Source organism: Oryctolagus cuniculus, chromosome 18, assembly GCF_051225735.1.
Source record: "Oryctolagus cuniculus isolate XC-2025 breed Fujian yellow rabbit chromosome 18, ASM5122573v1, whole genome shotgun sequence".
Lineage (NCBI taxonomy): Eukaryota > Metazoa > Chordata > Mammalia > Lagomorpha > Leporidae > Oryctolagus > Oryctolagus cuniculus.
In genome coordinates, this window is record NC_142884.1 from 2,448,546 (window position 1) to 2,456,640 (window position 8,095).

Sequence of the window (8,095 nt, forward strand, 5' to 3'; positions counted from 1 at the left end):
TTGAATTTTTACAACAAGCCAAGATTTGTATTTGTTATGTTTTTGGCTTTTGGGGTCTTACTCTGCTCACGTAAACACACTCTCCTGTCTGATCTCACACTTCACAGTCTTGTTTTACATGCTTGCTTCCTTGAACCTTCCAAATGTGTTGGATGCTGTGAGGTAAGGATTTAACTTTCTTTTCAAACGGGTGGACATTGAATGACCCAAGTTACTCAGGAAAAAAAAAATAAAAATAACCACCATGTATTCAACAGACACTATAAACAAAGGCATCCTTTGTGCATTCTGCCGTTTAATCCCAACAGCCCTTGGTGGTAGGTATTATTATTCCCATTTTACAGAGAAGAAAGCTAGACAGAAAGGAGTTAAATGGTTTGCCCAGAGGGCACACAACAAAAGTATGGAAGAATTTAGGTTGAGCTTTATCAGGAGTTTCTATGAATGTGACATAATTGGAAGGGGACACTTCCTTTATTTAGATGTTTGGAGATAGATTCCCAGTGATTCTCAGGATAGTTGAGAGGTGAAGCAAGGCAGGAGGGCTTGTCAAGGAATGGGACAGCTCATCCTGTCTTCACCACTTCCTGTGACAACAAGGCCCTCAGTGCAGAAGACTAGGGAAGCTACCGCAGCCCATGGAGCCTTGAGGGGTTGAGCTGGGCCTCCACATACAGATTCGGCCACACTGCAACGTAACTTCGGGAAGTGAATCACTGGGGTCTCAGTTTCCTTATCTGCAAGGTGGGGCAACATTTTCTTCCACACAGGGCTATGGTGACCAGCAGATGAGTTAATACATGTACCACGTACATATTAAGTGCTTAATAAATGTCACAGTATCATCATTGTAATTGTTGAACACCAGGTCCTCAATGTGGAAGAAAAACCCAGGTGTGATTTTGATAGTCTAGATAAATTAAGGGTTGTGATTAAAATAGAGCCAAGTTTGAGATTTTTTTTTCTCCAGGTAATGAGAGGAGGAAAATTACTGAATGGCTCCTAGAGGATAATTTCTTCCTGAAAGAGGTGAAAATGATGAGGAGGAGTGCCTGGAATCCTGTCCCATCACTTTAACCTTCCCCATGCTTTTCTCACCTTTGGCAGGTTTCCATATCTCATCTGTACTATTATTACTATTTATTTAGAATACTTTATTTAGAATACTTTATTTTAAGTGAACTTACTTTTTTTTTTTTTTTTTGACAGGCAGAGTGGATAGTGAGAGACAGAGACAGAGAGAAAGGTCTTCCTTTACCGTTGGTTTACCCCTAAATGGCCGCTGCGGCCGGCGCACTGCGCTGATCTGAAGCCAGGAGCCAGGTGCTTCTCCTGGTCTCCCATGCGGGTGCAGGGCCCAAGGACTTGGGCCATCCTCCACTGCACTCCCGGGCCACAGCAGAGAGCTGGCCTGGAAGAGAGGCAACCAGGACAGAATCCGGTGCCCCGACCAGGATTAGAACCTGGTGTGCTGGTGCTGCAGGCAGAGAATTAGCCTATTGAGCTGTGGCGCCGGCCATGAACTCACATTCTAAAACCCTCTTAGACAGGCCTTTAAAAGGAGTCTTCACAGAAACCCTGCAAGTGGAAATAACATCAGATTAGTAAGTCATAGCTCAGTGCCACTGCTCGCTGTGCTGGATTGAGTTTTTGGTGCCAACTCTTCATTTCCATATTCTAGCATGACACATCCCCACCCTTGCCATAGCCTCCTGGCAAGTCCAGGGCTGGAGTGAGGCAGGGTGATGCCCATGAACCCTTTCCCTTTCCTGACTTGCATGTTTTCACTGTAATAATCATAGTTGGAAATGTGACTATCCAATGAGTCCTGTGAGTGTGCCCAGGGAGCCATCAAACCCAGGGGAGGTCTTGGGGACCCTGCCACAGCCTCAGACCCTGGGCCACGATTCTACCAGGATAAGGGCTATCTATACACTTTTGGGACTTCCATGATGAACTGGGAAAAAACAGATTAGTTCAGGCCTCGGGATTCATTCATTCACTCATTCATCCAAGTGCTTATTAAACATCTGCTATGTGGCAGATGTTGCCCTGGGTGGCCAAGAGGTCAAACTCTGTGACCTAATGGATCTAATAGCCTAGCAATAAAAACATTGATGAGTAAACCAATAAATGCTTACAGAGAAGAAAGCTAGGCAGAAAGGAGTTAAATGGCTTGCCCAGAAGGCACACAACAAGAATATAGAAGAATTTAGGTTGAGCTTTATTAGGAGTTTCTATAAATGTCACATAATTGGAAGGGGACACTTAACTAAATTCTATGAAAGTCAGTTTGATAGCTACTTCAAGACCACATTACATAGTGATGGTCATGGGAGGCCTTTGTGAAGAGGTTACATTTTGAGCTAAGGCCTGAAAGTTGGAGAGGTGCCAGTTTCAAAAATTCACAGCAAAGAAAAGGCCAAATAGAGGCCTTGAGGAGCAACATGGAAGGCTGCATGCCAGAGTGGCAGGCCAGGGAGATTGATGGGCTGCAAGACCAGAGGGACATCCAGGTCTATAAAGTCACAGGAAACCATTGTCCCGTGTTGTAGGTGTGTGGGGAGCAGTGGCAGCATGCTGAGGAGGGCTGTGGTGGCTTTGGTTTTACATTTTCAAAGCACTAGCGACAGTGCTTTATAGAGCATGTGCTACAAGAGGCTATAGGGAAGAGCAGTTAAGAGGCAGCTGCAGTAAACAAGGAGAGAAATCATGTGACCTGTGAGTAAGTAACTAAGCAGTGGGAGTGGGGAGCTATGGTGAAATTGACAATGAGCCATGCAGGTGAAAGAACCCACAGAGGGTGGGAACACACTGGACCCACTGAAAGTGGGGGTGAGGCAGGAGAGGACAAGACTGCACGAACACTTCTGGGCTGTAGGCCGTGGCATCTGAAGGCCCTGTGTTGCACTGTGTAGAGTCAGGTGTTTCGCAGAGAACATGCAGAGACCCCTTTTGAGCAACGATTGTGTTGACACTGGGAGAACACAGGTTAAAGAGATATTGCCATCTCCACACTCTAGGGGGCAGGAGTGGGCTCAGAAGAGCCATGCGTTTGGCAGGAGCGGCTCCTAAGTCGCTCCTGTGACTGTCTGCGGCGCCCAGGCTGTTCGGAGAGGACTGTCTCGAGCAGACCCAGATGTAGCCACGAGCTGTCCCCGATGCTGAGCCAGCTCCCAGTTACAGCTGTGCGCAGTGCCAAACAAGCTCCAGCAGAGCTGTCCGGGGCACCGAACCAGTTCCCTGCAGAGCTGTCCGCGGTGTCAGACAAGCTACTGGTGGCGCTGTCTGAGATGCTGAACCGGCTCCCGCAGAGCTGTCCGCGGTGCTGAACCGCCTCCTGCAGAACTGTCCGCGGTGCTGAACCAACTCCCGCAGAGCTGTCCATGGTGCTGAACCAGCTCCCAGCAGCTGTCCGCGGTGTGGGACAACCCTGGCAGGCAGACTGTCCTCAGGGTTGCGTCTCCACACAGAGAAACGGAGTGGATTCTTCCTTCTCCCTCCAAGCCCCCCACCAAAGAACTCCCCTCCTGGGAAAATCGCTGCTGTTTCCTAGAAGCTAAGCTCTCTGTGCTGCAGGTAGCGTGCAGAAGGCAGACTCAGTTTTAAGTGGCAGCTTTGGCTGTTAGGACGCAGTCCTGACTCCAAACTAACTGAAATAAGCACGCAGCTGGGGGAGGGACAATATAGAAAGGAAAGTAAGAGGAAGATGTTCCCCAGAATTCAAGCTATTGGTTCCTTGGGTTGGGGAAGTAGGGCAGTGGGGCAGAGAGTGCTACCTAAGTACATGTGAGTTCTTGGAAAGACACAGATTTTTCTGAGGCCAAGTGAGAGCACAGGATTGATATTTTTATAGATTCTCAAAATGCAATATGGCTGCATTTATTATAAATATTTGATATAATGAGATTTGGTTGGCATTTTAAAGATAATTAGAAACCTTGAAATTCAAAGATTCCTGAAAATGTCATGCTTTTGAGTACAAGCAGTCAAACTGTGTTTGTGGTTTGAGTACAACTTTAGCTAGTGAATGGACACAACCACCAGCCTAACCCTGGCCGATCCAATTATTGATCTATCTCACTGCCAATGCACCCAGGAAGCAGTTGATAACAGTGCAAGCACTTGCATCTCTGCCACCAAGTTCCTGGCTCCTGACTTCAGCCTGACCCATTCCTGGCTGTTGTGGCCACTTGGGGGTACTGAACCAGCATATAAAGATTCTCTCTCTCTCTCTCTTTCTCCCTCCCTCCCTCTCTCCCTCTCTCCCTCTCTCCCTCTCTCCCTTTCTCCCCTCCATTCTGTCACTCAGCCTTTCAAATACATAGATAAACATCTTTAAAAAGAGGCAGGCATTCATAGAGAATGCACTGGGTGCCAACACTGAAGGGGACCCCCAGGATCCCTGAGGCAGATCGCTGGCCCCCAGAGGTTGACTTCCATGCCTCTTCAACGGGCAGTGAGCTTTGGGCTCTGACCTTGCACTCTTTGTATACCTGGAGCTGATGCAGGCATTTGGGGAGTGAACCAGCAGATGGAAGACCTGTGTCTGACTCTGTTTTTGTCTCTTCCTTCCTCTACTCACATTTCAAATATATAAACATTTTTAAAATGCTGCTATGAAAAGTGAGATATTTTCAAGACCCTGAATTCAATTCTTTGGGGTGTATACTCAGAAGGACAATTGTTAGATCATATGGTAGATATACTGTAAATTTTTAAAGATTTATTTGAAAGGTAGAGTGACAGAGATAGGGACACACACACACAAAGTGGAAAGAGAGAGAGAGAGAGCAAGAGAGAGAGAGAGAGAGAGAGAGAGATCTCCCATCAGCAGGTTCACTTTCCACTCCACAGATGTTGCAAAGACTAGGGCTGGGCCATGCCAATGTCAGAAGCCAGAAGCTTCATCCCATCTTGGGCCATCTTCCAATGCTTTTCCCACATCATTAGCAGGGAGCTGGATAGGAAGTGGAGCGGTAGGGACACAAATGGCCACCCATATGGGATGCCAGCATCACAGGCAGCGGCTTTACCCACTACACCATAATGCCAGACTCTTGCCAACACTTTTATTTTACTGTTAGTAGTAGTTGTTCCAACTGATGTAAGGTGATCCTTGGCTTGTTGCCATTTTTTTTTTCTCCAGAGCAAGGCTTCTGTGAGTACTTGAGTGAAGGGAAAATGTCCTGCCTCCAGATGTGCATAATATTGTCTTTTCTGTGCCACGTGGGTCTCTGCTCAAGTGTCACCTTCCTAGGGAGGTCTTCCTTGACTACTGAAGCTGAGGCAGGCCCCCCGACTCATGCTCTATAGTCATGCTCAGAAATTAGGAGTGGTGGCTCCATAAGGCAAAGGCTTTTAATTTTGCTGATTGCTCGATTCCCAGCCCCAATACTGCCTGACATACAGCAAGAGCTCAGATATTTGTGAATGGATGACTCCCTGCTCAGCCAGAGAGCTTCTTGTCTCTTGAGATTTCTGATTACCAGAGCGTGAAGAAATTATGGATATTCATAAATAAGGAGTCTTTTAAAAGTTCATGAAAAGGCATATTATGAAAAAACTATGTATGAATTTCAAATGTTTTTGCATCAAGGTAAGCATTTTAATTACATTTTCCCATGATCTATTTTTTAAGATTTATTTTTATTTATTCAAAAGGCAGAGTGGCAGAGAGGAAGAGATAAGAGATATCTACCACTGTTGATTCACTCTCCAAATGGCTGCAATGGTCAGGACTGAGCTAGGCCAAAGCCAGGAGGTAGGAACTCCATCCAGGTCTCCCATATGAGTGGCAGGGGCCCAAGTACTAGGATTATCTTCTGCTGCCTTCCCAGGTGCATTAGCTGGGAGCTAGATTCAGAAGTGGAGCAGCAGGGACTTAAACCAATGCTCTAGTACGGGATGCCAGCTCTGTGGGTAGTGGCTTAACAGACTGGGCCACAATGCCAGCCCCTTCATGATCTTTTTGAAGTATCTTGTATTAGGTATTCACTTTCTTATTTCTTAGATTAGCTGCTCTCCAAACTTTGAAGTGGAGAGAAAAAATAGCTCAGGCTCCTTCCTGTCCCACATTTTTCCTCCCCCCTTTCCAAATATTTCTCACACCAACCTCCCTGTTGGAACTTCTCTGCAAAACAGGTGATAAGCTATAAGTAAGCATCTATATTCTCTGTAGGCCTCTCTTCCAAAGCAGGCAAATTCTGTTCTGCCTTTCCCTCCTCTGTGAGCTCCAGGATTTTCTACCTCAGATAGGGTAGAGACAAAAAACAGTAAAACGCAACTCTCAACTTGTTGATCATTTCCTGTGGTCTTTTCCAAATTATTATACTGGAGGCTCCTTTTGCCACTGAAATTAAATGACATGCTATGTGTGCCAAGGATTTATCAGACGGCCTGGAACATAGTGCATGCTCAGTAAATGACACTAGTGGTTCGGGTCATTATGTACTCTGAGAGGAGACACCTCATAAATATCTCCTTGCTCTCCTCCTCTTCCTCAGACCCCTCTGACCCCTCCCCTTCTCGCCTCCGCCTCCTTCGCTCTCTTCCTCCCCCAGCCCAAACCCCACCCCCTCCCCTCACTTCGTCCTCGCCCCGCCCCCTTCAGCAACCGAAGCACCAGTGTCTGAGGCCCCGGCTGCAGCTTCTGCGTGGGCTGTGGTGAGGGCACCCACTGACCTACCTGCTGAGACCCTCGCAGCAGCTGGTCGGGCCGGCTGTTAGGGTCTCCGTGCTGTAGACGAGGAAACTGAGGCGCTGAAGATGTCCCGCACAGCGATGCGTGTGTGAGTGCATGTGTGCGGCCTTGCTGAGGAAGCCGGGTGCATGACGCCGTCCTGCCAGATCCACACTGACTCATGTAAGCCTCAGGTGCAGGGCCGATGCTGGCCCTACGGACTGGAGCCTGGCAGTGTGCACCCTGGTGTGGGTTCTGTCAGGGTCGCGGTCCCGAGGTGGGTGCGTGCCAGGGAATGCTACAACTTGTGTACTGGGTCATTTCAGTCTTCTCCATTTTAATGCCTCCAAAATTAGGATGTGTTTGACCTCTAATGGCATGTTGTCGTTTAATTAGTGATTTTTTTCCTCCCCCTTAGTGACATAAACTCGTGTTTTAGCCATTGGCCTCAGTGTCAATGAAATCCAGTAACTAGTATAGCACACTTGGAAATAGGGTGTCTAGTGGAGTGCATGTGGGAATACAGCATCAGCACACGTCAATGAAATGTGATTCGTAGCATACATGTCAGAGAATGACCCATGTGCATGTACATATATGTGGTAGCTGTATATTAGTGTGATTCTGTTTTTTTTTTAATATATAGTGTTATGGATTGGACAGAACATGGCTCCCCAAACTCATTCAGATGTTTAAACTCGTAAGTCTATAAGGGTTGCTGGGTTAGGGAGACTGGACCTAATTATGTCCTCTGAGAGGCAGGTCTGCTGGGATGTGTTTAGATCCTGCAGGGCTGGCCCAAAGAAGCTGGTTCTCTCTAGAGGGTTGGCTGTTTAAGCTGTTTGGGCCTAGCTTCTCTTTCTGCTTTCGGGCTCACCATCTGATGCCCTCTTGGCACCCTCTCGCTCAGCCATGGCCAGCCTCCACCAGCTGCCACACTAACGGGGCCCCTGGTCCTGAACTGCTAGCCTCCACACTGTAAGCCAAAGTTACACTTTTCCTTCCCCAGAAACCCCCTCGGTTATTTTAGTTAAAATAGTGAATAAAACACAATGTTTAGTACATGTCTTTGTGGACACCTTATTTTCAAGAGTATGTTGCACTTAGCATTAATGTACCTTACATTCATGTATTTAAAGTATTTGGTGTATGTATTACCCAAATACATGGTGTTCACAGCTATGGTATCTGTATTATCAATTTACATATATCTTAGACACATGTATTTATAGCATTTAGTGTGCATGATTATATCTTACATACAGGTATGATATATATTTAATACCACAGTACATATAGAGATACACTCTACACACATGTGGTATTTAGTGTGTGGTTACACCATATATGTACACATCTCCTGTATATGTCATATGTCAGCTCACATGTATCTTGTATACATGTATTCATGTT